Here is a 13312-nt window from a genome sequence, read left to right as displayed (position 1 = left end):
TAATAGAACAAGCAGTCTCTTAGTTGTCACTAAAATAAGACTCAGTTCTGAAAGCTGTTGAGAAGTCCATCTGAGCAAAACCAATTTCCATGAGACTACTTCTGGTCTTAAATCTGTGGGATCAAATACTTGGTTGCTGGTTATCCACAGACAGTTTTGAATGACCAGAAAATGAAGAAAAGCAGTTCTGAAAGATCATCACAACTATTTTTCTGATCCATAATTAATTGAAGTTCCAGATATTAATTCAAATTTTTAAGAAGTTTTCCTAATCTAATTGAATCTTTGCATCCCCATTATTAATTGCCCCAGTCATGCAGAGAAGAAAAAGGATATTTGAAATACATGTTTTCAGTGGGATACAACGTTATGAATTTACCTGGGAATCCCGCAGTAATTACTGTTGTGCTGCAGTTCCCCATGCCTTCTGTGATCACCTTTGTCTAGCAAAACAGCCTCTTCAGCCTCCCAGAACACCTCAGAGGATTTTTTTCACCTCATTCTTAGGACTCCATAATACTCATTTCATAGAGGGATTCAGGGGTAGGGAATGACAGTTGCCTTCTCATGACCTCGTATTGGTATTTCTATTCTATTCAGTTATTAAGGTCCAGCCCGGGAATAACTGGTAAACTAACTCTATAGAAAATGAACAGATGTATAAAAGGCATTAATAAATAGCATGGATCACTTCCCCTTCTCCTTCCACCCACAACAAGGATCCACTTCTCTCTCTAATAACAGAGAGAGAGGGAGACCTTATTAACTGAAGCCACAAAAATGTTCTGGTCAGGAGTTTGTAGATAAATACCAGTGTCATTTTTAATGTCATCTCAGATCCACCCAGATCAGAGCATCTGGGGAGCGATCTAAACCCACTAAATTGAATCTGTGAGTCCACCACCAGTCAGCTCCAGCAAAACCATACCCCTACTCCTGACTTCAGTCCTCTTGTCTCAAACAAGAGAAATGGGTAAGGAACTGCTGCTCTCATATCTCACCAGTACAGACATCTTCTCTTAGAAGTTGCACAATGCCACTTCAAAATATAGACCAATCTTTACAAAAAGAAATAAAGCTTTTTTTTTTTTTTAAACTATATTACCTAAAAACTTAGGAAATGTACACAACTGATGTTTTGAGTAAACTATGGTAACAAACAAGCCCCGTTACATTTGAAAATAAAGCTGCATGAGACAGAAGAACTGCTCTGTAAACAAGGGCAAGGGATGGGGTGAGAAAATCACTGAAAAATATTAAGTCCCCTGAGCACCATGGGATGTGCAATTTTCATTGTGCTCTGAGACGTACTTGTGTGGCCTTGTTGCTTCTATTGATCACCGTAGGTCTTTCCTAATAGAGTTACAAGACATTTTCAGTTGCAGGCTTAGAAACCTGTGGGAAATGGGATCCAATCATCTGGCTGCTATGTTTCTGTAAGGCCAGCTCTGTCTTGTTGCTACTGCTCTGTTGGGCTTTAAACACAATACCAGCATCTACAGCTGAGAAGCAGGGAACAGAGATTGTGCCGGCACAGGTTATAAAATTCTGTGAAACAAGAACCAAACCTTCCTGGTCATTTACAAAGTTCAGTTAATTTTCTTATTATTTTTTTCTTTGTTATGGAACTAGACTTCTGATTTCCAATAGGGTTATGAGTGCAAGGAGACAGTGGGAAGCATTAAGAGGTATTTTGTGCTCTTTTACCACACCAATAGGCACAGTAATGAATGAACAGAGAGCATTTTTTAATGTTATGCTGAGGCAGAAGGTATTGAAAATACTCTCAGAAATCTCAGTGAAAATAAATGTTGCTTTAAGCAAGAAAGCCAAGGTACAGGGAGTCTCAGTAAGAATCATTTTGTGTTCTTACTTGCATCAAAATAAACAAAAGACATTTGTGTTTGGCTTATCAGAGCTGCACTAAAAGATGATTTAAAAAGAAGGGGAAACTTGTACATTTTAAAAATTTCTACTGAAAACTTTACATAAATAAGTTACCTATGACAACCTATGACTTGCAAACTGAAGACTGAAATAAAATGCAAACCACCAATATTAGTAATGGTGATCTATGTTGTTTAAAATGCCTATTTATTTTTCAAGAAAAAAAAAAAAAGGTCTAGGTAAAATTCAAGGTAAAGCCCCATCCAGCAAGCTATAGAAAAATTTCAGCTTATGCTGACATAACATGAAGTTTATGGAGCAAAACACCTTGCAGAATCAGGCCCATCACTGCTCTCCCAAGCCTTTTAAAAGAAGGACTTAGGGGACCTAGCTCAGGACTCCAACAAGAGCGCAGTGTAATTGGGTTGTGAATGTGGGAGAAGGTAAAGCAACTCTGTTACGTGCACAATTATGTTTATGGACTCACTGAAATTTAAAAAAAAAATAAAAATGCTTCATGGCAGGATTTCTCTACTCAACAAGAACATGTCACTGGCCTCAAGGACAAAATACATGTTCACTACTGGAAAGTCGTGAAGTGAATTTGTTGCCCCCAATGTTCCTGTTCTGTCCCCTCCTGCAATGTACGCCTTCCATCACATCAGTGTGACAGCAGCACCCTGAAACAGCTACAACACTTCTGTGTTTGATTTCATAGTTAAGATTTCCTTACCATTACAGTGTAGACATAAATATTGTATCATGGTCTGGAGGTCCTTTCCAGGAAACAACACAATGCATACAAATTTATATGCCTATAAGCTGAAAAGTGTACTTGATTACATCATGTAACTAAATGATTACTCAAAGTTCACTGAGATGCTAGGAAACAGAGTTACTGTGATATGCATTCCACTCTGCAAGACGTTATCTAAAGAGAATGTACAAGTAAGAGAGTAAAGGGGGGGAAAAAAGCATCACTCCAAACTGAAAGAGAATGAAACACAGCACAAAAGTACATACAAACATTTAACAGCCCAAAGAGGATGATATGGTCCATGAAGACCTGCCCTCATAACCCCAGGAAATACAAATCAATCTGTGTTTCATCATCTGAAACTTGAACTTCTAGCTAGTAGCTCTACGCTCTTCCCCCTGCCTGCTTCAAAAACTCCTCCTTGAACTGATTTACACTATTTGCTTCTACTGCTGACTTCGGCAGTTTGTTCCAGACCATATTTCAACTACCCTTTGTGTAAAACTGTTCTGTCTGAATATATCGGAGTCCCTAAATTCTGGTACACATATTGGAGTGGTTACAGAAGTAATTTTAGTGTGGCTGGCAGCTGGCCTAACTTGTGCTCTGATCTCTCCTCCCCTCCCTCAACCGAACAGTTAATACTTTGCCATCAAAGTCAGGGCTGCTACAAAGAGAGCCTGCTCCAGCCAAGTGCCCAGAGGGACACCTCTTGAACTTGTCATGTACTGGCAGGACACTGTGGCCAGAGTAGCCTTCCCAACCTTAGAAGAGGACCAAAGTAGTGAAGAGCAAAGAGTAAGTAAATAAAGAGCAGCAAGACTCTACACATTAAAAAATTTGATGCTATTCACAGACCCTTTATCTGTTTTCCACAAATATTTTCATAGATAACTGTTAGGGGTTTTTTTAAAAAAAAGATATCTTTAAGAACTAAACTTCTCCCCTAAGGTTTTACATGGTCATCTTGAAAATTTGACAGAGTCATCTAGGGAGCAATCAGGAGCAATGGAGTGTCATTCCACATTCAGAATGAATAATGAACATCGGGAGCTATATTTATAGCAAATATTTGGCAAACTGTCCACAAGTTTAAAATACATTTATATAAATAATCTGTAAAATAGTTGAATTTAGAGATTTGCAAAAACTGGAATTTATTAATGTTTTCCATTGCAAATGAGAAAGGGGACTAATTTTGTTGAAATCTCAACTGCAGCTGTAGATTGGCAAAATTAAGTGGCTGGAAAGAAATGGGAGACTGAATAGCAGCCTCCAGATCTTGACTAAATTGTCGGTTGATCTTAAAAGATAAATACAGGATTGTTAATTTTGACTTCTGAGGACCCACATTTTCTAAAAGATAATATTTGCAAGTGTCTTTTTAAATCCGCTTTTGTGCATGAACTAAGGTTAGGAAAGAGGCAGACAATCTATCAAGTGTGCAGTAACTTTTAAATAAAGGTGACATATTTTTCCCAGTCAGAACAACTTTCATCAGGAATATTTTTGGAAATTTAGAAAATCTCTTTGATGTCAGCAAAACTGTTTCTCACATTCTTTTGAAGCAGACAAAAGGTCAATGTTAATTGCAATATGTTGTAAATCATATAGATTACTTTCAAGAAAATATTTAAGGGAGATATCTTATATGTGACATTCATTCTTCAGCCAGCCAGACATGGATGATGCTTAATTTCTAAAGAATTAAAAGGATGGAATTCTCTTGCAAAATACAGAATCTAATGAAATTCTTCTGTTTTGTTACCAATTCACAGATATCATCTTTTCTTATTTATGGAGAGAAGTGTATTAATCATCACATGCAGAGTTGCAAATTCAGCAGAAACATAAATTATCATCCTTAAACTCAAATTCTTTCAAAGGATCCGTAAAGCTAAAAGTTTTGAATAGCTTGGATAGAACAAATGGACAAGAAAAGATAATGCATCTTTTGAAACACAAACCTGCAAAGATGTTATGCTCAATTACTCTGACAAAAGATTTGGAAACCAACAGTATCCCCTGTGGAATACCACTGCTAAACTAGAATGCTAAATCAAAAGTTCAAAGTTAAGCAAGAATAATATAGCATAAGCCACATTAAATGCATGTCATCCTTAAAGCTAGAACCCACTTGGATATTTATTAAATAACTATTTCTATTTTCACATAGGGGGAAAAAAAAAAAACAAAAACAAAAACAAACCAAAAAACCCAAAAAAAAAAGAGCTCAGACCAAGTGTGAATATAATAAAAGTACCACTCTCAATAACACATGGAAGAATGGTGGTACTGGGCAGGCAGCATCCCCAACTGCAAGTCTTCTGATGACCAGCCAGAGAGCTAACAGGCTGTTTTACACTCTAAGCAAAGCTTCAGAAAGCAGTTTTTCAATCTTATCTTTACAGACAACAACAAACTCTACTGGAGTAGAGGCAGGGAGGGAGCTGGAGAAGTATAGCTATGGCTGTCCTACCAGTGGCCAACAGAAGGCTACTGTGTACAAAAGAAGACTTCTAGCAAGCTACTGGAAGAAGGTGCTGCAGGAACCTCAACAATGCTGTGTTGCAATGGTATTTTCCAGCCTGATGGAGGAAATTAGGCTCGTTTTATTTTCAAGTAATGCCTTCAGCCAAGCTGCAAGCATAAGGAGCAGGGTTCACATGCAAGCAAAAGCTTCCGTCTGCAGGAAGAAACAGGGCTGCGTCCAGCCACCTACTGCAAGACCAGGGCAGGGGATCTGTTGGGGAGAGACAGTTTCCAGACAGCTGACCTTATCAGCAGTGCTCTTCATTGCTTCACTGTAGACGTTTTGGAAGCCACTGCATTTGGGACACATCTACCCTGACGCTGATGTTGAGTAACGAGGAATGGAATGAGGGCTGTTTCTGAGGGACGGAAACGACGTTGCCAAAAAAGCACTAAGAATACGAGTCCAATTTAGGCCAGTCATTTCTTATTATCTTCATTGAGATGGCAAGCCCATAATTTTGGCTGTACGGAAAAAGGGATCATCTTTCTGAGTTACAGGCCCAACATACAGATCTGCTGCACGTGCAGTGAAGGCAGGCTGAGGTCTGGAAGGGCCTTGGAACATAGTAGCTGGATATCAGAAATCTTGAATTCCTGTTCTAGGACATAACTGACAGGGTTGTACACAAGTAAAAAAACTAGAAAAATTTAGGTAAATAGTAGCATTGTTTTAATTTACCTCTTCTAGATGTTTCCCCTGAATATCTGAGATCTGTGCCCTAGATAACGGAGGTGCCACGGGATCAGCTTTGATTCACTTCTTGTTCTCCAGACAGATATGCCAGTCAGGGAAACATTATTCATCTGAAAAAGGATGAATTTGTTGATTGATGTTAAAAGCTGATAGGGAAGTTGAAAGGACAACAAACAAGGAGAAATACAGAGCGCACAACTGTGGTTTTGAAGTTAATGGGTTTTTCCCATCAGGTAATGCTGTATATGAAATAATAATGGTGCTAACTAAAACATTAGTTACTACTTGATGATGACACTCTACATCTTTCTGTAAACCTCTTATTGACAGTAGCAGAATCTCCCGTGAATAAGGGAGAATAATGTCCTACATTGATATCTGGCATATGTAATGTGTTTATATAATCCAGTCCTCTCCACAGAATTAATTTGATCTGTCTGGTTTGGAGCATGTACTACTGGTTATGCATGCTCCCTGTGTGCTTTTATTTCTTGAAGGTGCAGCTTGTTCCATTTTTTGGCATCTTGGCTGCCTATTGAATGGGGGTAAGAGCAAAGACTTAATAATGGCAGTCTTCTGACAGTCACTGTTGCCAAACTAGGGCTGTGTTCACACGGTATGCAAACAACAGACACTCATCTTTCAATTTATGAACACCAAACTTCAAATTGACAGGTAGCTGTTAGAGAACTTTCACTTCTAAATTACTAAGAGAAAGAAAAAGAAAAAAAAAAAAGCTAAGAAATTAGAGACGGTTGCTGAATTACTCCAGTGAACACTATTGATTGACAAATTCAGTCCCAAAAATCAGAATTAAAATTAACTGCACTTACTGCATCAATCAGTCACATTGCAGAGTTTGAAAGTACAGCATTGAAAGATGAACAATTGCTATGAAAGATAAAGGCAAAATGTAATTATAGTATAAAAATATTTTCAAGTTATATTTTATACAGGAGTAACACATCTTTGCAAGTTTGAAAACTGCAGCACCCAGAGGGAGTGAGTAATTATTTACCTTACAACTTTTTCAAAAAGTTCTAATGCAAGGGACATAGCTATCAATCAAAATCAAATTAAAAGGGTTTATGGCAAATGACTCAAAGCAATACAATTTTATTTTTCTGAAGAGATTTATTTACATAGTGAGATTAAAAATGTCTCAGATTTATGCAACCACTCCAGGAGCATGAATTTCCTAGTTTTTAAACCTCTAATGCAATAACCTTTACCCTGGTTTGAGACAAGCCTATGTCAGCATTTATAAAACAAAGTCTTTCTAGCTCTTTGGTCCAGTAAAATAAACCACTTCTTCCTCCTGTGTTAAATGGTAACTTTTATTACTTTAAAGTTTCTTTTCCTTTAATCCAACATTTTCATTCTGTTTTCCTCCTCTTCCATAGTTCTACCTCCAAATCTAGAGCAATTCCAGAAAAATTTCCCAAGAGATTCCTCCAATGAAAACAAGACTATTTTCCTGGAAACACACTGAGCACTCAAAGGCTCATTTGGAGGAACATTAGTGGTAGCACCGCCTGGGATTACACTGGAGTCTTAAAAGACCCACAGCTTTACTTTCTCTGCCAATGTGAAATAGGGTGCACTGTCCAAAGAAAAGTGCTGCACCGAAGGACAAATTTGCGATACTCATACACACACGAGTAACACATGCACACAAAAGCACATTTTCTTTGCTGGCTTCTGTCATTGAGACTGTCTTACTGGATTTAATAATTGGACACACAAAAATCACAATCCTAAATAGCCATCTCATTTACTGACTACCTTTCAATTAACTTCATTTTTTGCCAGGCTTTGTCCCACAAACATTGTCAGTTTTCCCTTAAGAGTAGCCCTAGAAGCTTTCCTTCTTTCTAGCCTTCAAAGTCTCACATTTGTTATTCTTTCTTCTCCTTTTCGCAAAGTGCACTACCAATAAGTTACAAAAAGGCTAGAGACAGCTAGACCAGAGTATTATAGAAAGGATTCATGTAATTTTTCCACACATTTTAAAAATTCCACAGTTGCCCAAGACTAGTTAGCTGCTGAGCTGTGACCAGTGCTCTTCTACAAATAAAACAGACATCCAAAACACAGAAAGAATGCCTTATTTTTCACAGTGCATCTTATGTACCGTGGCGTTTTCCCTCTGAAAACATGAGAGTAAAAATTATTAGTGGGGCACTGAAGGGACATGCTCAGTTAGTTAACAAACAAGGCACATTTACTTTGTTAGGCCATGCCATACATGGATACCTGCTTCCCACATCTCCATAATCACAATGACAAGGAGCAGGACTTCTTCTGCTTGCTATGAAGCTTTCTGGATCACTGGAGATGATTTTCAGAATCTTGCTGCATAGATTCTGCCAATTTGTGTTCAGGCTCTTTTAAAGACTGGAACGAGTAGCCGAACAAGCACCTGGCATAGGAGGCAAGTCCAAGTACCCAGGCTGTACAGTACCTATGACAAAGGTACACGAAATCAGTAATTAAACTCCTTAAAATTTTCTGTTTTGCAAAAAAAATAAATTGAGTAACCGGCACTGCTGATATAATGGCAGCCAAAGGAGAGCTGGACTTGGTAAAAACTTGTCAGAGGTTTAGTCTTTGATCCTTTATTTAATCTTCTTGCTTATTCCATTTTGTCTACTCTCAAACAAAACAAGTTCTTGCGATGTACCAAAAAAAAACAAGAAAGAAAACATGTAGGAAATGTGCTCAACTACAGCCCAAAAGGAGCTCATGGACACCATGCAGCTGTCCAGATTGGATAAGGCACGTCCCATTCCCACCGACCCTTTTTATCCAGGGCAATGGGAGTACTGGGGAGTACCAGTAGCAGTGCTCTGCTCTCAGGTGCTGCTTTCCTCTGCCACCTCCTGTGTCACAGCCTTGTGACAGCACTTGCTTGTGCACAACTAATGGGCTGTGCACAAATATTACACATGTGCCGTGCAAATGTGCTACTCTAGTGTAGGTAGAGCACAGCTGTACTTCACCAGCTCAGTGCTTTGTATCTGTGGATGTACAACAAAAGAATGGTGTTTCCAGAATATAATGATTTTGAAAGTGCTGAACAGCTGTCCTGAGCGTGCCCTACATTAACAGGTATTGATGGGGGTATTGTGTATGAAACGACGGAGCTAATGAATGGACCATAAGCTCTTCTACAACAGGTAAGGGACGACAGGGTGTGGGTCCTACCTTGAGATCAAAAGAAGGTAAATGGCCCAGTTAGCAATAAAGGTTGACCATTTCAGTCCAAATAATTCAGTTTACAATACTGCAAATCTACTACCGCAGAATATAATATCATCATGACCGCATCTATCCTAACCCCCTGATGACCTCAGGGAATTTTCAAGAATATTACTTCTATTTTCTGTCCTTTCATCCCTAATATATACAGGCAGGCTTAGCTGTGACTGCAACAAGAGAAGCCATTATGTCTCAAGAAAAAAAAAGACCACTCCCATTATCTGAATGCCAAATTTCATATGTTCAGTTCACCAATATCCCACACTAGCCTTTCAGCCGAGCTACTAAATGAGATCAGATCTCTAAAGTTACTAGGACAGAAGCAACATTTTTGTCAACTACAGCATGAAAACATAGCAAGAAAAACACAGCTGACATGCTAAAATATGAAAAAGTGTCATTATATTTAAGGTGTTTCTAAGAAAGAATATTACATTTATTATCGTGAATAAATTTACAGATTTACCGTGCATCAGACGTTAGGCTTTATTTTTCTGTATAAAATAAATATAGCTGGAGTATAAGATTATGACTTCACTATTATTTTCTAAAACCATTTAATTTAAACAGGGATGCCTATTCACCTGATACCATAAAACTGAAAACCATCAAATTATTGTACAACACAAACACATTGTACATGGAGACAACATAGGTAGACTTTCTTGTGAAACTGCTGGGTTTTATCACTGTTTAATGATTTGTTGCACTATTTATAGGATAAACAATAAATCTAACATGATTCATCATATTAGCCAATAAATCATGAGACAAATCATTAGGCAGAGTGATAAAATCAAGTGTTTTAGAAATAAGTTAATCTATGATGCCAATGCCTAATCTAAACAGTTGCTTAAAACCCCTATTTACTAATCATTTTTACATAAAGAAAGACTGATGATTATGTAGATTAAATGTGCACTTATTCCTATAAGCAGTACATAATCACATGTTCTATGCTGGTCTGTTTAGAACAAAAAAAAAAAAGATTTAAAAAATCCACTGTGAAAAGAAGGAACAACATTTTGATTGTATTTGTATATTTACAAAGGGCTGTCTGCACCACTTTGGAATCTGCCTTAGATTTTGGTGAAGAAATAGTTAATTAAAAGCATGCTGCAAGGTTGCAGGACAGATATTATCTTCAGCTATGAATTCCATAATATCCTAATTAACAATTTCATTAAGATGTGATGGCTGGTTCTAATGCTTCTTCATTCTTCAGCCTGAATATAACCCTGTAGTCTTTCTCATTTGTGACAACTGTGTTTATAGCTTCTCTACCCATAGAGCTTCGTGGCACTTTGAATTATGCTCAAGAGTATATGGGCATCACGTCACATTTGTGTGCCTGATATCATACATGACTAGCTGCGCTCCAGCCAGGGTCCTTAATGTACATTCTACAGATGGACTACCCTCTGAATGCTTAGCCAGATATTAAGTTAAATCTTTTTGGAGTCAAGCTTGTTTCACATCAGTTATACAAACATATTGGTTCCTTTAAAAGGACAAATGCACTGAGAGTAAGACAGGGAATCTAGGTCGGAAATCTAGGAAAATCATTTTAAATTTTAGTTTAGCCTTTAAATTTGAAAATCTCTTCTTTGGGAATTATTGTTATCTGTGGAGGGTTTGTTTTCATTTACTTTATCCCAAAGAGAAGTAGCTGAGCAATATTTATCAAGAAGTAGGTAAGCAGCATGGTTGGCTTAACCATGAAAGAAACATAAACAGCAAGGCAACCTCCTTCCCTCTTGCTTTCTGTTTTGTATTAAAACGCAACAAACCTGACAAGATAGTGACAACACAACATGATATTTTCTAGTTCAGAATTTTTCCTCAAAAAGGAAAAAAAAAAAAATGTTAACATTTGTATGCCACTGCCTGTCTATCTATCTATCTATTTAACACATTGGGACTGTGTCATACATACTGTACCTTCTCGATAAGGCTAATCTTGAGAGCAAGGTATTTTCCTCTAACTGAAAGAATATGTTTGAGCAACAAAAGCATCTGTAATTAGGGCTGTGACCAACTGTTTACTTGTCACACAGAGTCGGGTGAACAAACCCCTCCAGCTCACAAAGTACATTGGGGAAGGGAAAAGGAGGGGCGAGCCTGGCGCTGGGAGGGGGGCTGTGTCAGAGAGGCTGAAGGGAGCAGAGGGGATTTTGTTGGGTTTGTTGTTTTCTTGCTTTTTATCTCAATCCATACAGCCTGTTTTGTAAAGGATGTCTGAGAGACGACTAGAGAAGTGATAGCAATTTGATGCTTTATGCAGTATAGGTGGGGACTATTTGTATCTTTCTTTGGTTTATAATGTGCAGACATCCCATACATATAAAATGTAATAACCAGGAGCACACTGGAATCATATGCCTGCAGTCCCTTGTTATTCTTTTAGAACCTGCTTATCTTTCGCTTCTCTTTTTCCCGATGACACTTAAGGTCACATTTTTAAAGGCACTTAGATGCCTCATTTTATTGAAATCAATGGGAGCTAGGTGCTTAAACATCTTTGAAGAACTAGCCCTTTAATGTTTATTAACAATACCTCAGATGAGGGTACATCCCAGAAAACATAATAATTGCCTTCCTTTATTAACTGTGGTGTGTCGAGATAAGATAGAATCAAGTCCTCAGACTCATCTCCTCGCAATGATTTCCTAAATGAGATCAGTTCCCACTTACATCCTGAATGACCAAGGGTGACTAAATCAGAGCAATGAAGTACATTTACGTCCTTGAAACTCAAATAATCTTGCAGACACTTCTCCTAGTGTTGCTGATTCAAATATTATCAAGTCTCAATATGTTTGGTGTTTTTCTTCAACATTCAGCTATAATCATTTCAACTACAAGAGAATATCTCCTTTTTCTCTTTAAGTAAAGCTTTTTTTTTTTTCCTTTGGGAGCTTAGACTCTCACATAGTAACTACAGAACTGCAGATAAAACAGGATTATTTCCTTGTATTTCTGTCCTCATGCTTTTATTCTTGTGGATTCACATATACCTTGTTCATCAATGCATGGCACAAAGCAGAAGCGCCTCCAAGTAAGCCACGAGGTGCAGAAAAATTAAAAGATCAGGAAAAAACCAATTCTAATAGCCTTTGAATGACTGGCAGGGACAAGTAAAGGAAGAGAAAGAGAGTGATTTTTTTCCTGACAGACCTTCAGCATCAAAGGAGACTCTTTTCACCCATTAGAATGAGCTTTGGATCAAACCCTACCATGAACCTCCTAAGGCTCAAGCCAGTATATCCCGGCATTTCCCCTTGCTCCTGAAAAGGCAGATTTCCATCAGTATTCACTGGTACCTTTTGCTTAACTAGGGACACTCTTTGTTACTGTGTTATTGGTGGCAACCTTTCTCCATTTTTGTCTCCTAGAAGCTTAGTAGTCACATATTCTCCTCTAGAAAATCTCTACCATAGAGTTTTAGGCACCTTGTCTATCAACCCAGAGGTGCATCCTTTCAAGAGAAAGATAGACTGGTGCCTCTAAAGCAATTCAAATTTATTTACTTATTGCTGCTGTGATTCAGTTTTTCACTGCTTCATTACTCAGTATTTCATTGCTTCATTTCATTCATTATTTTACTCTTCCATTTCTCTGAACATTTTTCTCCTCAGCTTCCCTTCATTTTTCCCATATTTCTCTTACTTCCATTCATTTCTCACCAACTCTCCCCACACGTCTCTCTCTTCCGTTCTCTTTCAGTTTTACTTTTCATTTTCTTTACTGCAAACTAGTTGATCAACAATAGGCACAGCAAGTGGCAATCACCACAGATAAGATAGATACCAAAATTTTAAGTCACTATGTCAAATCCACATTCAAATCCATTTGAAAATGTGATTGATGAGAAGCTGTGAGGGTTTCTATCCTCTCCTCAGGCATTTTCTCATTCTACTTTCTGCTGTCCCCATCCACTCTCTTCTCACAGGAAAGATGCCAGAGGGAACAAAAATTAACTGCCAGCAGCAAGTTACCCAGCTCCTCCAGTCTGACCAGACAGTTTTGTATTAGGTTCAGCAATGAGAGCTTAACCCAGAGCGTGTCTGCTCGTTCCCTCCTCTTCTTCCTCCCAAACTCAGCAGGTGCCCTATAGAAGAACCCTCATATATGACAAAAGCACCATGTATGGAACAACCGACCATCGCTCTGGGCAG

The 13312-nt window shown here is 38.1% G+C and overlaps 1 long non-coding RNA gene across 1 annotated transcript; it reads right to left on the bottom strand.

The window, feature by feature from the left end:
- Positions 1-5855: 5855 nt before the first annotated feature.
- Positions 5856-8258, bottom strand: LOC106888218. Its single transcript, XR_001412070.1, has 3 exons — positions 8130-8258; positions 6707-6764; positions 5856-5983 (listed from the first exon to the last, which is right to left on the bottom strand). It is a non-coding gene; the product is annotated as an uncharacterized LOC106888218 (long non-coding RNA).
- Positions 8259-13312: the final 5054 nt, after the last annotated feature.

Source organism: Calidris pugnax, unplaced genomic scaffold, assembly GCF_001431845.1.
Source record: "Calidris pugnax isolate Ruff unplaced genomic scaffold, ASM143184v1 scaffold28, whole genome shotgun sequence".
Classification (NCBI taxonomy): Eukaryota; Metazoa; Chordata; class Aves; order Charadriiformes; family Scolopacidae; genus Calidris; species Calidris pugnax.
The sequence above is the reverse complement of the archived record's forward strand: the minus strand, read 5'-3'. Positions and strand labels throughout refer to the sequence as shown.